This window comes from Antechinus flavipes, chromosome 3 (genome assembly GCF_016432865.1).
Source record: "Antechinus flavipes isolate AdamAnt ecotype Samford, QLD, Australia chromosome 3, AdamAnt_v2, whole genome shotgun sequence".
Lineage (NCBI taxonomy): Eukaryota > Metazoa > Chordata > Mammalia > Dasyuromorphia > Dasyuridae > Antechinus > Antechinus flavipes.
In genome coordinates, this window is record NC_067400.1 from 246,734,484 (window position 1) to 246,740,483 (window position 6,000).

The following is a 6,000-nucleotide window of genomic DNA, read 5'->3' on the forward strand; positions in this document are numbered from 1 at the left end:
TTGGACTAGTTGATCCAAAATTTAGCTCAACAATTTTCTTGTGAATTGTTGCCTTGTTTTAATTTTGAAGTTGTACACAATGTTAACTCTGGAGACAAAGTCCAACTCTGTCTCAAATAAGCAAAAGTGAAGAGGTTAAATAACTTTTCAAACAGCAATAAAACTAAATTGAAAGCTCATATCTTCTAATTGCCAATAACTTCTTATTTCTTTGTCCAACAAAAGACTTTATTTTAACTATTGGCAGCAAGATTAGGGAAGTGATGAGATATTTTCATTCATCACAATTTGTGTCTTAAGACTTTTCATTTACTTCTTGATTCTATAAAAGTACTGGTTTTGGCCTTACTGTTCCCATAATATATTTTACTCTGTAAGGCATGTGTTTAAACATGATCATACCTATAGTGAAGCTGGCTAACCAAAGAGCCCTTTAGAATATTTTTAGTATTGATAAGTAGGTAGAATATAAATGGTACTTTCATTAGCTAAGGATATAAAGAAAAGTTAAATTTCCATTCCCAAGGAGCTTCCATTTGGAGCAATAGAGACAGATAAAAGTAAATACAAAGTAATTGGAGAAGTAGGGTAAGGACTAGTAGATGGGAAGAATTGGGAAAATTATATAGGAGTTAGCACTTAAGCTGTGCTTTCAAAGGAAATAGATAAGAGGTGGAAGTGAAGAGTACTTTCTAGGCATCAAGGATAGCATAGACAAAGTCCTGTACACAGGGTTTTTGTGTGTGTAGCATAGTATGTAGGCTACTTTGAGAAACCGAGTTCATGAAGAAAAGTAATAAGTAATAAACCTAAAAGGCTAGGGTAGAGGTCAGTTCCTGAAGGGCTTTAGATAATAATCAGAAATATTTTGTCTTTTAATATAAAACACTTGAGCTTTCTGAGCAGAAAGGGGTGTCATGATTATATTTATGCTTGAGGAATGTCTCTTAGCAGCCAGTTAGCTCAATGTTTGGGAGGCTCTGAACAAAAATGTGGGAGAAGAGAGGTATTAAGCTGATTATCAAGTGAAGGTCTACAGATCCATTGTGCTGATCTCACATTGTTGTATATCTTTTTTTTTTTTAATTTTATTTTATTTAATAATAACTTTGTATTGACAGAATCCATGCCAGGGTAATTTTTTACACATTGTTGTATATCTGTGAGACCGGGACTCTATACCAGTGCCATGCCAGGAAACTGAATCATCTATTTGAATTGTCTTAGGAAGATTCAGAAAATGACCTGGCAAGATATGATACCAAACACTAAGGTCCTTTCTCAAACTAAACTGTCAAGCCTTCCAACTCTACTGCAGGGAGAACAACTCCATTGGGCTAGCCACATTGTTTGAGTGTCAAATGTACACTTGCCAAAAAAAATATTTTATGGAGAACTCACACAGGACAAGCATTTACAAAGTGGTCAGAAAAAGTGATACAAGAACACTCTCAAGGTCTCTCAACTTTAAAATCAATTATATTATGGAAAACATTGATACAAAACTGACCAACATAGTGTGCCCTCAACAGAGAAAGTGTCATGTTGTATGAGCAAAACAGAATCGAATTAGCCCAAAAGAAATACAAAATGTACAAAATTAGAGGAATGACCCCAGAGGTTAATAGAGAGTATTTGTGCCGACCTCCGGCAGAGCATTTTGAGCTCATATTGGTCAGATACACTGTAACTCGACTCTTTACACAGTGATGTCATTTTCAAGAATGAAGGACAACTGGAAAAAATGGTGACTGACAGAAATAGGAAAGGGAGGAAAAGGTATATTGAAGGAATGATGAGATCTCTTTTAAAATTGCATTTGAGAAAACTAGGACAAGATACCAAGTAAGTAGCTGAATGTATAGGACTAGAACTCAGGATGGAGGATGAGAGCTGGATGTGTAAGTTTGGGAGTCATCATAGATAATGGAACCCATGACATTTGTTGAATCCTAAAGAAATATTGAATGTTTAAATCACTATAAAATATATAAAAATGACAACCCGATACTTGTAGATATCTTCACACTAGCTGGTTTCATATAGAAACATCTATTAAATATATTAACAGCAATAGCAGCTAGGTGGTGCAGTGGATAGAGCACCAGCCCTGGAGTCAGGAGGATCTCTGCAATTCAGCTTCAGACATTAACTGTGTGACTTTGGGCAAGTCACTTTACCCTTTATTGTCTTTCCTGAATCCTTCACATCCCAAAACTTGAAACAAGATGCTTGTAAGTGGAATTGAGACAGTGGTTAAATCTAGTTTAGCATTGATTTAATCCTACAACAAATAAGGCTTTCCTAGTGATATAATGATTGATGTATACTCAGTGTGGGGCATATAAGGAGGAACTCTCAGAGTCAGGGAGGACAAGCGCACTTCTAGTGTACTTTGTTGTGGCTGGAGGTTCAAGCAGAAATTTTTGGATTTGGAAACATCTGGAGGAAGCTAGAGGCAGAAGCTTGCGAGGGCAAAAGACTAGCAGCAGGAGCTCTCGGGAACCAAGGAGAGACATAGGCTTCTAAGAAAGCTAATCAGGCCCCAGGAAAGGAGACAAGACTTTGTAGGAGACAATAAAGGATTTGGACTTTAACTCCTGGATGCATTTGGGGGATTACTGAACTGAAACGAAGGCTGCCTCCAGAAGCCCCCCAAGAAACCTGCTCCCAGAGAACATTATATTTTAAAGAAAATATTACACCTTACATTCCCCCCAAAAAAATGCTAAAAACAACCAATATAGAAAATACAGAAAAATACAAAAGGAATTACTGTAGATACACATTATAAAAAGAGACATTATTACTTATATTTCACAAAAACATAATAACTAATTAAAAATATCATCCTCCAATGTATAGAGTGTCAACTTACCACAACAGTATTTATTCAGGGTTTTTTTTGTTTTTTTGTTTTTTGTAATGAATACAAGTATCTGACAATAGCCATGTTACTTAAATAAAATCACTGTAAATAAAGTAAAGAAACTCTTTCTAAATTACATTATCATGCAAAAAAGTTACTTTCTCATCTCATTTGTCATAATTTCAATTTTTTACTAACAAGTAAACAAGAGGAGTTTTGGGGAAGTTTTTTCAGGCATGTTTAAATCTTTATGACTCCATTTAGGGTTTCTTGACAAAGATATAGAAATGAATTGCTATTTCTTTCTCCAACTCATTTTATAGAGGAGGAAACTGAGGAAAACCAGATTAAGTGATTTATTCAGAGTCACAGTTAGTAAGTGTCTGAGGCCAGATTTGAACTCAAGAAGATAAATCTTTTTCCCTGCTTTGGCTAAGACAATTGAGGTTAAGTGACTTGCCCAGGGTCACACAGCCAAGAAGTCTTAAGGGTCTGAGATCAGATTTGAACTAGGTTCTCCTGACTTCAGGGCTGGTTCTCTTACCACTGTATCACCTAGCTGCCCCCTTTCTAAAAATCTAAAAAAAAATCAAATTTCATTACATTCATATAACTTATTCAACCACTCCCCAAATGATTCAATTTCCTTTCAATTCTTTGCCACCAAAAAAAAAAAAAAAAAAAAAAGCTGCTATAAACATTTTTGCACATGTGGTTTCTTTTCTCTCTTTTAGGATTTCTTTTGAATACAGACCTAGTAGTGGCACTGCTGAATTGAAGGGTATACAGTTTGATAACAATTTGAGCATAGTTTCAAATTGCTCTCCAGAATGGTTGGATCATTTCATAACTCCACCAACAATGCATTAATGTCCCAGTTCTCCATATCCTCTCCAAAATTTATCATTAGCTTTTCTTGTTTTCTTAGCTATTCAGAGGTTTCTCTAATCAATAATGATTTAGAGCATTTTTTCTTAAAACTATAGATGGCTTTAATTTCTTCATCTGAAAATTACATGTTCATATCCTTTGACCATTTACTAATTGGGAAATGACTTGTATTCTTATAAATTTGACAGTTCTTTATATATCTTAGAAATAAGACCTTTATCAGAAATACTGGCTGAAAAATTTTTCCCCCGTTAGCTTTATTTTTGCAAAAACTTTCAATTTAATTGCAACCCATTCTCCAATTGATAAATGGTCAAAGGATATGAACAGACAATTTTCTGGTGAAGAAATTGAAATTATTTGTAGTCATGTGAAAAGGTGCTCCAAATCACTATTAATCAAAGAAATGCAAATTAAGACAACTGAGATACCACTACACATCTCTCAGATTGGCTAAGATGACAAGAAAAGATAATGATGAATACTGGAGGGGAGGTGGGAAAACTGGGACACTGATACATTGTTGGTGGAATTGTGAATGGATCCAGCCATTCTGGAGAGCAATTTGGAATTATGCCCAAAAAGTTATCAAACTGTGCATACCCTTTGATCCAGCAGTGTTACTATTGGGCTTATATCCCAAAGAGATCTTAAAGGAAGGAAAGGGACCTGTATGTGCAAGAATATTTGTGGCAGTCCTGTTTGTAGTGGCCAGGAACTGGAAACTGAGTGAATGCCCATCAAGTGAAGAATGGTTGAGTAAATTGTGGTATATGAATGTTATGGAATATTATTATTCTGTAAGAAATGACCAGCAGGATGAATACAGAGAGGACTGGCGAGATTTACATGAACTGATGCTGAGTGAAATGAGCAGGACCTAAAGATCACTATACACGGCAACAAGACTATACGATGATCAATTCTGATGGACATGGCTCTCTTCAACAATGAGATGATTCAAACCAATTCCAATTGTTCAGTGATGAAGAGAACCATCTACCCCTAGGGAGAGAACCATGAGAACTGAGTGTGGACCACAACATAGCATTTTCACTTTTTTTGTTGTTGTTTGCTTGCATTTTGTTTTCCTTCTCAGGTTTTTTTCTTTCTAGATCTTATTTTTTCTTGTGCAACAAGATAACTATAAATATGTATACATATATTGGATTTAAAATAGATTTTAACATATTTAACATATATTGGACTACCTGTCACCTAGGGGAAAGGATGGGGGAAAGGAGGGAAAAATTTGGAACTGAAAGTTTTGCAAGGGTCAATGTTGAAAAATTACCCATGCATATATTTTAAATAAAAAAAGCTTTAATTAAAAAAATTTTTTTAATGTAATTGAAGTTATTTATTTTGCATTTTACAGTGTTCTCACAAGATAAACTATCCCTTGCTCTCCTAATTTGCTTATAATGTCACCCTTTACATCTAAATCATGGACTCATTTTGACATTTTTGTATGGGGTATGAGATGGAGGTGTATGCTGAGTTTCTGACATGTTATTTTCCAGTTTTTCCAGCAATTTTTGTCAAAAAAGTGTGTTCTTATTCCAGAAGCTGGAGTTTTGGGGTTTATCAAACATTAGATTATTCTAGTCATTGATTATTGTGTCATATGTATCTAACCTATTCGACTGACTCATCACTCTATTTCTTAATACTCTTACTTAGTACTTAGTACTATTTCTTAGTACTTAGAAGACCACTACTCTATTTCTTAGTACTATATTGTTTTGAAACATAAGCGAGTGCAAGGGATAATGTTGTAAAAAATTACCCTGGCATGGATTCTGTCAATACAAAGTTATTATTAAATAAAATAAAATTTAAATTAAAAAAAAAAGTACTATATTGTTTTGATGGCTGCTGCTTTATAATAGAGTTTTAGGTCTGGTATTGCTTAAAACCCCTTCCTTTTACATTTTTTTTCATTAATATCCTTTTGTTATTTTTTTTTCTAACTCTATAAAATAATTTTTTGGGCAATTTGATTGGTATGGCACCGAACAAATGCCTAAACAAGATTGTTTAGATCTGATTTTATTTGGGCAAAAAGTGTTTTGTAATTGTGTTCATATAGTTCTTGGCTTTGACTTGGCAGGTAGAACCCAAATATTTTATTTTTTTTTCTACACTTATTTTAAATGGAATTTCTCTTTCTATCTTTTGCTGCTGGGATTTATTAGTAACATATAGAAATGCTGATGATTTATGGTGATTTATTTTAT